Raw genomic sequence first — 13818 nt, 5'->3', positions numbered from 1 at the left:
CGCAGCTATCTCAGAAGCCAGAACAGCAAGAGGCTATCCCAGAAGCCAGATCCCTCTTGCTGTTCTGGCTTCTGGGATTCAGAATATTTTTTTTCTTGTTTACCTCCTCCAAAAACTAGGTGCGCCTTATGGTCTGGTGCGTCTTATAGAGCGAAAAATACAGTACTCTGCTGCCACAGCCACCAACAGGCAACCAGCTCCCCACATAGAGGTGTCTCCAATGGGGATACTTCCATGCAGCAGCCACATGTAGAAAGTGGCCATCTGTTTTTGCCCTGTGACTAAAAGCATCTGCGCAAGCCAAACAAACAAATAAATGGGTGCCTGAGTGCAGCGGTAATTGGTAGCTCTCTCCAAGGGGTCTCCACCTTTCAGGCATTAAAAAACCAAGTAACAGTTTTGAAATGCTTATTCCAAAGTGACTAATGGCTTGTGGGCAGAATGGGCTTACATTATGCAGATGAGATGAATGTGGATATTGGCAATCCAGAAATGTAATTATACAACTGTGGGGGGTTTTAAAGAAGAAAATTGAGATGCAGTATTTTCCTCAGCGCGTGTGTGTATCTGTGGATTCCTCCTAATGGCTTGTTGGTTGAGCGTTCATCCTGATTTGCTTGCACAAAACTCCTCTGGAGGCTAAACTGTGTCTGTGTTTGTACAACAATGAGCATTCGTCCTGATTAGGTTGTGCGGCGTTTATACGACTTCCTGTCAATAATCTGCTCATCCCACACTATTCAGTATGTTTGCCGGTCACTATCCTAAAATTCTGTGTGTTGCTGAAGTGGATTTGTTGTGCTAGGGTGACAGAATGCTTTGTTCCACTTAAGTTGTGCAAATCTAAGTTTCTGGTATGTGCTTTAATCCTTCCCACAAAATACTGACAGTCGGGAGGTGACTTTACATGTGTGTGCAATAGACATTCACACCAATGCTCTGATTCACTGTGGTTGAGCAAGCAGCTGTTTCGTTACTCCTCCACTGCCTTCTGAACTATTTTGGGAAAGTTTTATTAACTTTCTTATGTTAATGTTGTGCAAGCATAGATGGAGGAGTGTTGCTTTTAACCTTCTCCACGTCTTGTCCCTTCACATTATGCTAGTGGAGGGACTAAAAGCACTCTATGAAAATAGTAATCGATGCAAAACGAATGTGTGTAAGGGTGGCCCAACCCTAATGCTTGCTTGGCCATCCAGGGGTGGAATTATGCAGGCTGGCACCAGTGAGATAGCGTGCAAGCTTGTATTAAATATGACAAGAAGGAACAACAACAGTTACATACTCTTTTATGTTAATTGCTCTCATCTATGGATAATTACCGTGGTGTGTGTGGCTTTTTTATATATATAAAAAATGCAAAATGCCCTGTATCTCATTCATGGGTCATGTTTAAAAACAACAACCCCAAAACAGTGCTCTTTTTGCTTTCGGTACAGCTGAAACTGAAGGCAGCTGAGGCTTCCTGCACCACAAACAGAGGCTCCCTTTAGCATGCCAAAGAAGCTGTTTTCACTGAAAGCAAATCTTCGGCAAGTGATAGTGAAAGAATGGAAAAATAAAGGAAGGGACGGGATGTGGGTGGGGATGAGCGGCGACGGACAAAAATGCAAACTTTTAAACACTCCCCAAATTCATAATACAGGCAGGGCTTTTTTTGTAGGGGGGTGGGGAAGAGAAGAGTTTTATGGGTTGGCTATATAAATGTAACAAAAACAAATTATGAGAATCGGATGGGGGTAAAACATGGTATGTTTCTGTTCCGATTCACTGTGCCTGGAAATGAGAGAAAGGAGGAGGAATTCCTGTGATGTGAAGTTCAGCACTGCAGTTTATGGCACTGTGTCCCAACTCAAGGGTTCGGTGTTCAGAGGAGCACCCCTTCTGCCGCCTTAGTTGGTGCTTGGAGTCTTTGTGCAATGTAATAAAATTATATACAAGGGAGCCAGTGTTGTGCAGGGGTTGGAGTCAGGGCTGGAGTCATCATCTGGCATCCCCATTACCATGGCCCGTTACTATCAGTTGCCCTACGACTAGGGCTGGGCGAGTCTGTCCGTTTTGGTCTCTGTCCTTTTCTCACTTTTCCAGTCTCGGGTTCAGTTTGCCACCATCCCGCATCAGTTTGCAAGGATAGTGTGAATTTATCCAGATGTGCCCATCCTTGCAAGCATATATCCTTCATATAATGCAATATTGTATGTAATTTTCACTATGCAATTTTATCCATGCTTCCCCCTAATGTACACATTTTTTGGCAAATTATTTGGTTTGGAGAACTTGCGTCACAAAACTGAGAGAAAGTGCAAATTTTGAGCGATGGCTGTGTTTCGGCTGACATATGGTTTCATGAAGTGTACAGATGAAGAAACCTCACAATAAAATGCAAACCGAATCAAATTTCTCCCACTTACTGGTCCAGCATTTGGAGCAGCACCCATTTAAACCTCCAGCATTTAAATTTCTCATGATGCCCCTGACCTAGTATCATTTTGGGACATTGTGTGAAATCCTTAGCTGGAGGGAGCTAGACACAGCTGGTGGTTAGGATGCTGCCATTGCAGTGCCCTGAAGGGGGCCCACCCGGGGGTCATTTTGGCCCCTCAGACCTGGAGACAGACAGTCTTGCGCTAGGACGGGTGAGTCCTGGGTTCAGTTCCCCACTCGGCTAGGGATCTGTAAGGCTAATCTATCTCACAGGGTTGTTGTGAGAATGAAATGGGGGTGCCTTGAACCCCTCTGGGAAAATGTGGGATATTAATGATTCTTTAAAAGACCAATGAAACAGATTTGTTTAGGAGAAGAAATATTTATTAAAGAATGGTTTTGTATTGAGTTTCTTGTACTTCACTTAGAGACAATTGTGATTAAGCGATATATACATTGTTAAAATAATACTGGTGGTGGTGATTATGGGCTAAAATGGAAGTTGGAATGGTTAATTAGAAAGACACCTTTTGACGCAAAGTATAAGGTGCAAAGGCAACGCACATCCTATCACGAACTCCTTCATTGGGGCAAGAAATGAGTTACCGTATTTTTCGCCCTATAGGATGCACTGGCCCATAGGATGCACCTAGGTTTTTTGGGGGGGGGGAAATAAAGGGGGGAAAAATTATCCCCCCCCCAGCCGTGGATATCTGCCCGAAGCGCGGGGTGCTCTGCTTTAGCGCGCCCCGTGCTCCGGGCAGCAGGCTGCTATCCGCAGCCTAGGGAGCCCTGCGGGAGCTCCTCCGGGCTCCCCAGGCTTGCTGATAGCTTCCTGAAGTGTGGAGAGCGAGAGGGGTCGGTGCGCACCGACCCCTCTCGCTCTCCACGCTTCAGTGAAAGCCTGCATTCGCCCCATAGGACGCACACAGATTCCCCCTTCATTTTTGGAGGGGAAAAAGTGCGTCCTATAGGGCGAAAAATACGGTAACTGTAAATCATAAAGCTGTGAATCATAATCCCAGGTATATGAAGCAGGGAATCACACAGTGCTTTTAGCTTGGGGTAATTTGTTTTGACCAGAGAGAGTGGCAAAACATTCAGCTCTTGTGGTGCAGAAAGAAGCTCCAAACTTTCAGTAACTGAGGCACAAATTTAAGTATAGCTTTTGCCCAAAGGAATATCAATCTGGTTACTTAACAGCTGTACATGCAGGAGGGGGTGGGAGAGCCTTGTTTACAGTCACATCCTGAACCAATGATCATTGTGCACTGATTGATTCAGCATGGATGTAATAAAGGAGTTTCAGAAGTGGTTGACTCTGTCTCAGAAGTAGATGGAATAGGGAGGTGCCTCCTTTATGAGTTGAAAGGGCTTAGGATGGTGTGGTTTCATTTCAGAAAGGGTCATTCTCTGGACAGAGTGTGCTTCTGAACATAAACGCCAATTGAGGAGGATGAATCACAGCAGCAACCTCTGGGAGTGAGCTGCTTTTGCATTCCTGCATCATAGAGCTGTAGAGTTGAAAGGCACCTTGGATATCTCCCTGCTCAATGCAGGTTGCCTCTACAGCTGCCTTCCCCCTCCCCCAACCTGGTGCCCTCCAGATGCTTTGGATTCCAGCTCCCATGATCCTTGACTACTGGCCATGCTGGCTAGGACTGGTGGGAGTTGGAGTCCAGCAACATCTGGAAGGCACTGACTTGGCAAAGTCTGATCTACAGCATCCCACTTACAGACCTTCAACTCCTGAGGCAGCCTCTTCCAACGCAGAACAGTTCTTAGCATTTGCAAGTCTGCCCCATTTTCTGAGTGACAACCCTACAGATATTAGCAGGTGGTTATCATGTCTCATCTTCTCTGAACCAGACTAAACATAATCCAGCTCTTTAAGGTCATTGCTCTTAGGACTTCCAGACCACGCAGACATCTTGCCATCTCTTCCAGTTTGTTAATGTCCACCTTCAAACAGGGGGCCTGGATAGATAAGATAAGATAAAGCTTTATTCGCATTAGCCAATGGCCATATCAACCGTAAAACATTACAGTATACGCAGAAAAGGAAATTTGATATAAGAGCACAAATTAAAGTCCTGAATCAGCCGTCAGTTAGTGGCCCTTATTCTGATTGCCCCTGCTATGAACCTAGCAACCTTTGCTGTTATCTGCTCATTTTGATCTGATAGAAGAAAGGACATTGTGGCGGTGGTTGAGTGCCCTGGGATGGTTAATACGAGTGGGGTGCTGATCTCGTAGAGATCTTTGTAGAGAGTACAAGACAGGAGGACGTGTGCCGCTGTTTCGGTGCTACCATCTCCACAGGGGCAAAGACATTTCTCAGGCGGGATCTTTTGGAATCGACCCTCAAGTACTGCAGATGGCAAAACATCCAGTCTTGCAAGTGTAAAAGCACGTCTGTATTTCGGGATAATAAGTTTGTGCAGATATGGGGGCCAGAGAATCAAAATGGAGAGGTGGAAAATGAACATACCAAGGGCAGAATTTCCTTATAGTGGCCAGGTTGTTCTGATGCTCGATATCTTTTAGACATTGACCAATTAGACTGTTTGCTTTAGTAGGGCCCATAGTGAGTAGGTGTTGTGGGGATAGGCCACAAGAGTGAAGTTTTTGATAGACAGTTTTAAGCCAGGCACTTTTATTGGAGTCTTGAAGTACTAGGGATAGCAAACCAGGGGGATTTGAGTTTAGGCGGAGTCAGAAGATAAGAGTTCTTTGCCAAGTCCGTACTTCTACTGAAGGGAGACTTGCTTACAGGGGGCCTGGAACTGGACAAGGTGGAGCTTTGCAGTTAAGAGGCTGAATCTGATAGGCTTGGGCTCACTGTGGATAGTAAGCCATACACCAACTAAACATGCCAGCAGCACCATGGTGGACTATTTATTTATTATTATATTTGTATCCCACTTTTCCTCCAAGGAGCTCAAGGTGGCATACACGGTTCTCCTCCCTCTCCATTTTATTCTCACAAGCAACCCTGAGAGACAGTGGGCCAAGGTTACCTGGCAAGCTTCATGGCCAAGTGGGGATTTGAACCTTGGTCTCTAATGGTCCCAGTCCAGCACTCTAACCACTGCACCACGCTGGATCTCAGTCACACTGGGCACTGTCTGGGTATAGCTATTTTTGAATGCAGTCCAGGCCTACATGATTCATGCCCTTAAAACCTTTCACTGGCTGTGCTGCTGTGTTGCTCAATGAAACCCATGTGCTGCACAGAATTTTTGGGGGCTGGGAGAAGGTTGAGAGGGCTGGCATCATGGTTGCAGGATGACATGTTTGCCTACCGTCCTTTTGGCCACCACAAGGCCATCTACTCTGGCTCAGGCTTACATTCCTGATGTGTTTCGGGTAAGTAGTCATTATGGGATTGCAGCTGGCAGGCAGCTGAGCCAGATGGATTTGTCTTGCGTAAGATGCCGCTTCAGCCATGCCAGTGGACTGTTTCAGCTGTAGCCGAGCTGCAGAATCAGTGGGCTATAAAAGTTCACATCCATTTACAAATTATGTGCTTACCAACCGTTGCAAAGGCTTCAGATGCCCTTTCTCTGTCTCATTCTGGAATATCTCTTGGAAACTCTACCTTGAACATACTGTTCCCAAATAGAAAGGTAGGCTTGGGAGGTGGACGCCAGTGGTTTAAGGACATGAATGTTCTCCGGAGTATGAAATAAATGACATGTTCCGTCCACCTTTTTGTTTAAATTTAGGATTTTTAGTTAATACATGGTTTTAATGGCTTTAATAATTTTGTTGGCTTAATCAGTGGAAAGATGAGTTTATAAGAATTTCTAATAAAAATAGTTGAGGTTAGTGGAAATTGAATTGCTGGAGTGGTCCACAGTAAGAAATAGAGTTGGCAGACCTCCAGGTCTCCATGTTTGCCTGGCCCCCTCCAAGCAGCAGGTGGAAGGCTTGATTCACTAGGTGGATGAGAGTGCCTTTAATCTTTGTTATTATTATTAAGAATGCTGTGCATGAAGCTTGCAAGCTTCAACCCAGCAGGATCTGGCTGCAAATGATAGCACAGACAGTTGGTTGGCCAGGGTGGCGGCGGCTCTGCCTTCCTCTACTCCCTTCTCCCGAACCAGCGCCTAACCCCATGACGCCACCAGCGGCCACCCTTAAGTCTCAGGTTTGGACCCTGAAATATCAGGGTCTGAGATGCTCCTGACCTGGCAACCCTAGTTAAGAGTGTAATCTTATATATGCTTACTAGGGAGGAAACCCAACTGAACATGGTGAGACTTGCCTCTGAGCAAACATGCATAATATTGGCTATAAAGGCCAGTGTATTAATTCCTACTGCAGGCTGAGATCTGCTTCAGCTTTGATTCATTCTTCCCATCCTGCAATGCAGAGAGGATGGAAGTACATAGGTGGGAAGCAATATCTAAGGAACTCAATCTTCAGGAATTCAGGTGTGAACTGGCCTGATTTGATCTTCCTGTACAAAGCAAGGGGTTGAATTTAGGCTGCAGTCCTAACCCCACTTACCTAGCAGAGTGATTTCTCTTTGTGGCAGTACTAAGTGCTGTCACCTCTTCTTTCTTTCACTGGCCATGACAGCCATTTTGTGCTGGCACCCATTTCACTTTTATCAAGATAATGAGCACCAGTGCCTCGTTTTTAACCCCGAAAGCACTGCCCTAGGACTGACTTCTGAGTAGACATGGTTACGATTTGTGCTGTATTGGATTATCTAGTGGCGTTCACACTTTTGGGAAGGTTCCACCAGAATTCTTGGCTCCAGGTATTTAAAAAAATGAATTTATATTTTAAATGCAATTTCTTGTGCAGTTTTAAAGCCACCGCAAATTAAATGGGTTGTAAGAGATGTTTGAGTGAGGACGTGATGAGGTGGCATAGACTGTAAAATACACTGATTTCTCTATCCCTTATCTTGATAAGGAGCGACATCCCCTCCCCCCGTCACACATGTGGTTCCTTTACCTTCAAATTGCATGAGGAGAAGCACCAGGGAAGCAGGACCTATGGTGCTGCAGAAGCATCCGGATTGCTCCTAAGACATAAAAAGATTAGCAAACAGTAGGCGCTTATTGTTCCCTCTGTGCCTCGATGCACACAGGCAGATGAACGTCAGAGAGGCTGAATCTAAGTACTTTAGAACCACCGAGGTTTTCCAGTCAATAATCAGAGCTGGATTAGCAGTTGCACATTTACTTAGCCACAAGTGCATGTAGAACATCTGTTTCAACATTTGCAGTCGGGAGAGGTTCCTGTTCCACACACATGTGCTGACCAGGTGGGCTTCTCCTCCCGCTGTGCTGAGAGTCAACGTTTAAGAAAACCATTGTTCTGTCTTAAAGGCTTCCGTACATAAGCACAATCATCTCCACAACAACATCCCTTCATCTCCCCACAGGCACTCCCAGTAGGAATTGTCAAGTTTCGTTATGTGTGATTATTCAAGCCATTGGTAAATTTAAACATTTATACTCCCCTCCCAGTTTCGGTTGTTCCTCAAGAAGCAGAGTTCAGGTGCCAATTGGCACCCCGTGGGTGGTTGCAACTGTTCTTACTTAGCTCTTTTAAAAATAAAAATAAAAAAGCAAAATGTTCTCTCACTAATGCCAGGTTTGTTTTTGTGTTTTTAAAACCATTTAGCAAAAATTGCATGCTTGTATAAACAGTTTTAGAAAGCAATCCCATTCCCTTGCTGCTGCCATACGGCATAGCCCAGCCATAGACAAAGGAAGGAGTGAAATGTGGGAGGATCAGGCTCAATGCCGGCTGGTGCTGGCTATGAGAGCAGCTTGGGATCCAGTGGATTCCGAGCCGATCCAACCCTTCCTGTGCCTGCCCCTTTTAAATGTTCTGTTTTGTTGCTTTCCACCAGGCTCTGCCAGCAGGGATAATGTGTAATATGTTGTTCTACCCTGCGTTTTTTCTATGGAAATGGGGGTTCCACCTCAAGGAATAACATACTTGCTGCTGTAAGCAGACTCCCTTGTCTGGAGATGAATAACAAGGTGACTCAGAATTCATCTCCTGGCTTTCAACTCAGTCATGTTGGCCTCTGGGTCATGTAAACAAAGCCGAGAATGAAGTGAGTTTAGGATCTATTATCTCGAAATGTTCTCATGTAAACAAACTAATGCACCCTCTGTACTCCCAAAGGCCACAAAATCCCTGATTGTGACTGGTTGGGCCTTCAGATGTTTCCTCTCTCTTGGGCACATAGATTTTGTGTCTCAGAATATTTGCCATGTTCTTTGTTCTGAATAAGTTTGTCATAGTGACAGAACACTTGGACACTATGACACAATTTGCTTTGCTAAAACAATGCCATAGTTTTCTTTTCTTTTTTTAAAAAGTGTTTGAATTTGGTATTATATTTGCTGATAATTTATTTACCTGGCTCATTAAAAGTAAAAAAAAATGTTCTGAACTGTCTGGCACCCTTGTACTTGCAGAATTGTGTGGTTTCCCCCCCCCCCTTTCCTGGTAGTTCTTTGTTTTTGTAGCTTTGGACCAAATAAAATATAGTGAATGACACACATGAGTGGATGAAGGCACTTACCTTGATTGGCGTAGCGGTCCGGGGGGGAGGGAGTGTTTAACCCCTTCCCCTGTGCTCTTTCCTCACACTATCTAAAATATTTACGTCTCCATCCACCTGAGTTGTTGATAGTTCTGTAGCAGAAAGGAAGATACAGAGAAATACACGTCTCTGCATGTTCTTCCCACTTTGAGGCTAATAGCAGCTTTGGGAGCAGGGTTAGACCAGGAAGATGGCCAGAGAGAAAGTGTTAAGGGCTTCCCTACCACTACAGCTCCAACCAAAGTTAGAGGCCCTCCCACAAGCTGATTTAATATGTTGTGTGCATGTTCAAATATACAAACATATGCTTCTATTCTTCTGTTTAGTGTATGTGTGGGGTTTGTGTCAGCGTTACTTGTATGGGTTCTCTTACTATTCACTTGAGGTTGGGGGTTGGTGCCTAGTGGGTGGTTGGTTGTCTTTGGTTGGCTGTAATGAGATTAGTTTTTGTGTGTGAGTGGGGTGTGTGTTTTTGGATCAGGTTAGCCAGATTTATTTGTATGCTGTTGGCAGATTATTGTTGCTGCCTTGTTGGGATGTGTATGTGATAAAGGGGAACCATACTGGGGTGAAGGCGTCCTCTTCTATTTGTCCCTGTGTCAGTTTCAGTTTGTTGGTTAGTTTTTTTAATAAGGCTTTTTCCCATACTATTTGATACCATTGGTCCATGCTTACTCCTGACAGGTCTTTCCAGTGTGTGGCTATGATGCGTCTGGCTGCTGAGAGTAGGTGGGTTATGAGCTCTTTATGGTGTGAGTGGGCATTATTATCTTGGAAGATGTTTAGCAGGGTCAGTTCTGGGGTGACTTCTAATGCTTGCTTAGTTAGAAGCGTAACCACCCACCCCCACCCCAATTACCATTTCCCCCTCCCCCTCTTTCTCCCTTTTTTCTTCCTAACCTAACACTGTATGTAACACTAATGTCTCACAACAAATGAAACTGATCTGTAGAAAACAGAGACTTGAAAAAGAGACAATGCATGTATTTTTGTAAACTTAAGAAATCACACACACACACACACACACACACACACACACACACACACCCCTATCTATCTAGCTATCTATCTAGCTATCATCTAGCTATACACACATATATGATAATGGACCATATGTGATGTGGCCCTCTAGAGTAAAAAAGGAATTTTATTGCTCCTTAAATCATAAATCTCCTCCACTCCACCCTAGTGACTCTTGTGCTGTTTAAGATACATATTCATGAGGGTACGAAGAAGAAAACTGAGCCCAGAACGTAATAGAGTACCTTGTTTGCTTTCCCACTCCCCCTTTGCAGGCATCAAATTTTGAGCTCCATTGATTAGATTCTGAGCCCAAGAATAGGGCTTGCTTTAAAATAAATAAAAATAGAAGAACATCTAATATTTTAGGTGCTTAGTTAATGTTCAGTAAGCAATTGGGTTGCCACCAAAACCTACTTTTGCATGGGCTAAGCTCCAGATGGGCAGCATCGCATCCATGAAAATGAACAACATGATTCAGCGTCGTCTTGTTGCGTGCTGTGTCCAGTGCCATGTCCATCCTGGATGAATGGTTATAGCAATATTTCATGGGGCAGCACTGAACTGCGTGACCCATTCTTTAACAATGCAGTGCTGTGTGTGGAGCACAAAATGATGTCATGAAGGTGGAGAAAAGGAACAGCCTAGTCCTGCTGTCAAACTAAAGAACCACCATGCCTCCATCTCTGTGTCTCTCTCACACATGTGTGGTGTCTCTGTTTAATACTTCTGAGCTCGTGGAAAAGTACTGAGATCTTCAAAGCCATCCTTGCAATGTTTCCTAAAGTCCTTACTCGGGCAAGTTTAACTCGACAACAAGGAAACCCCTGTGCAATTTCAAAATCTGCCTGTTCTTTACGGTTGCAACCCATGCTCTAAAAGTAACTGATGCCATAACCATGGTGCCAATTGCCCATGACATATTTCTGTTTGTTTTCCCCTGCTGGCACACAGTCCTTGGGGCTTTTAGCACTTTAAAATACCCAAGCTCTGCGATAGGTCACGGTTGGCCAAAGTCGCTGAGACCATGAGCAGCTTATCAGCCTCTTCATATGTCCAAGAAGCAGAAGATTAAAGCCTCCACCGCTGTCATTTCTCCTTCCTCAACAACCCTCCATTACTTCCCTTGTGCTGCAAACCCTTCTCCCTCCCCCTCTTCACAGGCTAGTGGAAGCGGAAACAAGTGAGTTTGAAGTCTGCGGTGCATCCAGGAAATTAATGGAGATATTTGCAGAGAAGGGAGAATTAGAACAGGCCAGCAAATATGAAGTGCTCAGGGTTGAATCTCATTTCTGCGGACTTAATGTTATTCCTGAACTGGCCTATTCCTCACAGGCCCCGAGGCCTTGACAGCCATCCAGAATGGTGCCCTGTACTCCCACTTTGGACTATGTGTGTCAAGCCGGAAGGCAAAGAGGGAGAAGACCTGGTTTCAGTATTAGAGCATTCAAAACTAGTTAATAGGAATTAATTAAATTCAGGATATTGCAGGGCAAGATAGACAGAGCTTGAGGGCTCCCGATAAAGTAATTAAAATGGTGGGTGACGCTTGAGTGGTTTGTATGTATTATCAGAACCGTGAGATTGAATTACAGCCAGTCATCAGCTCATGCATTATTTATACCGCTGTATCAAAATATTTTTTAAAAAGAAGAAAAACAATAAAGCAAGTTTAATTCTATAAATGATACGAAACATTTCTGAGTGGCGGCCTTGAAGCGCGCGCTCGCTCTCTCTCTCTCTCTCTCTCTATCTCTATCTATCTCTTTCTCCCTCCATTGGCCTTGATGCACTGGGAGCTAGCCTGCCTTGCTTCTAGAGCAGTGTGCAAATGTTCAGTTGAATTCCCCACCCATTTATAGGCGAATAAATAGTGGGGAGGAGGGAGGATTCCACTGACTTTCTCTAGGGGTAGCAGAAAAAGTCTTCCAACAGATTTGCAGGGATGTGGCTCACCGTTAGCTGTGGCAGTAGTTCAGCTTCCTTCTCCCATGTTCCCCGCTGCCCACATTTTTTAAAAAAATATTTTATTATTTTTTTGCTGCAGCAGCTGTGTTGGCAACCTGATTACCATTTTGCAACCTTGACAGTCTCTCAGACAAAGTGCCATTCTGGGGCATGTTGGCCAGTTTGGAAATGGTGGCCACCAGACACACAAAAAAGAAGAGGATTATTTGGAGCAAATTATGCTCCAAATTGTACTGCCATTGTCTTTGCATCTTGTCTCCTACTAACAATCTTACTCCCAACCCTTGCCAAGATAGGTTTTGAGAAGGATGGAGACCAGCAGGGTATTTTCCTGGTCTTCCTCAGCTTTTTAGTCAGGAAAGTCCCCTAACTTTGCCAAGAGTTCTCTGTAGAAGCTTAGAACAATGCAAACAGTTACAAGGTGAGTCATGGTTAGCTTGCTTAATTTGTACATGTAGCCCTGGTTCATATTTAAGGCTCCATGCATGCAATTGGAGTACAGTGGTGCCCCGCAAGACAAATGCCTTGCAAGACGAAAAACCCGCTAGACGAAAGGGTTTTCCGTTTTTCGAGGCGCTTCACAAGATGAATTTCCCTATGGGCTTGCTTCGCAAGACGAAAACGTCTTGCGAGTCTTGCGATTTTTTTCGGTCCCCCCCCCCCCTTTTTCTAAGCCGCTAAGCCGTTAATAGCTGCTTAGCCGCTAAGCCGCTAATAGCCGCTAAGCCGCTAATAGCGCTAATCCGCTAAGCCACTAATAGGGTTGCTTCGCAAGACGAAAAAACCGCAAGATGAAGAGACTCGCGGAACGGATTCTTTTCGTCTTGCGAGGCACCACTGTATGTGCGTTCATGCCTGATGCCTACTCTTTCACCCTATTGCACATACAACGTACATGATTTAGCATCGGGATTCTTGCTTTCCCTTCTTGTTTTTCATGTTAAGATCTGTGTACAGGCACTCTAAAGCTTGACCTGCATATGTTTGCACAGAGAATCTTAACTGGCCTGGCCTGGCCCCTCTGTTATGCTAGGGCGAAAGCACAGTGAAGGAGGCTAGTGACAGCCACAGTCCAGTTTCCATGGAGACGGCACCACACATGCTGATATTTTGGGACTGGGCTCTTGACCCTTCAGCCATTCTCCTCCTGGAACATGAGGCTACTCAGAATACTTGCAGACTGTACGTGTGTTTGAGTGTACCTAAACTGTGCATTTGGGCATAGGGGAGGGAGGGAAGCAACACCGGTGTCTCTGCTGCTTAAACAATGACCAAGGCTTATTCAGTACAGAATACTGACACACGCCACCCCCAATCTCCACAGCAGGGCAAGATGGCAGGGAGTTCCAATCGCTTACCCAGGGTCTGCGATTCCTTTGCAAATGAGCCACAGCGGAGACTGTGGTGTCTTTATGATGTACGGCTTATTTACACATAGGTACAACCTGAGCCTCCCACAAAGGGGTTCAAAGCATTGCACTCCAAGAGGGTTCTGTTTCTCTCATTCCTGCAGCCTTGGATTCAAACTGTCTGCCTACATTGTATCCTGACCACCCACTTCTCAACTTGCTGCTACTTAACAGATGGAGTCCTTTTCCCACTCAATCACATCACAGCCAACTGATAATCCTAAAACTTCCTCCCAACAAAAACTCTGGCATTGTTTTCTGACTACCAATCTCAGAGCTTGGGGAGGGGTGCTCCCCCCCCCCCCCATTTGCTGGCCGGCACAGAGTCTTTGCTCTGTGTTTTGCTTCCTTTGTCCTCTTTTAATGGCCCGTCTCCCCAGGTGATTACTAGACATGGGAAGCTGGTTTGACCTG

The 13818-nt window shown here is 45.1% G+C and overlaps 1 protein-coding gene across 19 annotated transcripts in view; it reads left to right on the top strand.

Moving 5' to 3' along the window:
• The window catches only part of KIAA1217, a 356312-nt gene that overhangs the window by 297573 nt on the left and 44921 nt on the right, over positions 1-13818 (top strand). The window contains exon 1 of one of the 19 annotated variants that reach the window (XM_081834635.1): positions 5965-6053. The exons of the other annotated variants lie outside the window; for them this stretch is intronic. The gene's annotated coding sequence lies outside the window, so the exon portion shown is untranslated. Of the gene's footprint in view, positions 1-5964; positions 6054-13818 lie in introns of those variants that run through there. 19 annotated transcript variants of the gene reach the window in all.

The sequence above is a fragment of the Podarcis erhardii genome (genome assembly GCF_964252035.2).
Source record: "Podarcis erhardii genome assembly, chromosome: 12".
In the NCBI taxonomy this organism is placed as follows: domain Eukaryota; kingdom Metazoa; phylum Chordata; class Lepidosauria; order Squamata; family Lacertidae; genus Podarcis; species Podarcis erhardii.
The sequence above is the reverse complement of the archived record's forward strand: the minus strand, read 5'-3'. Positions and strand labels throughout refer to the sequence as shown.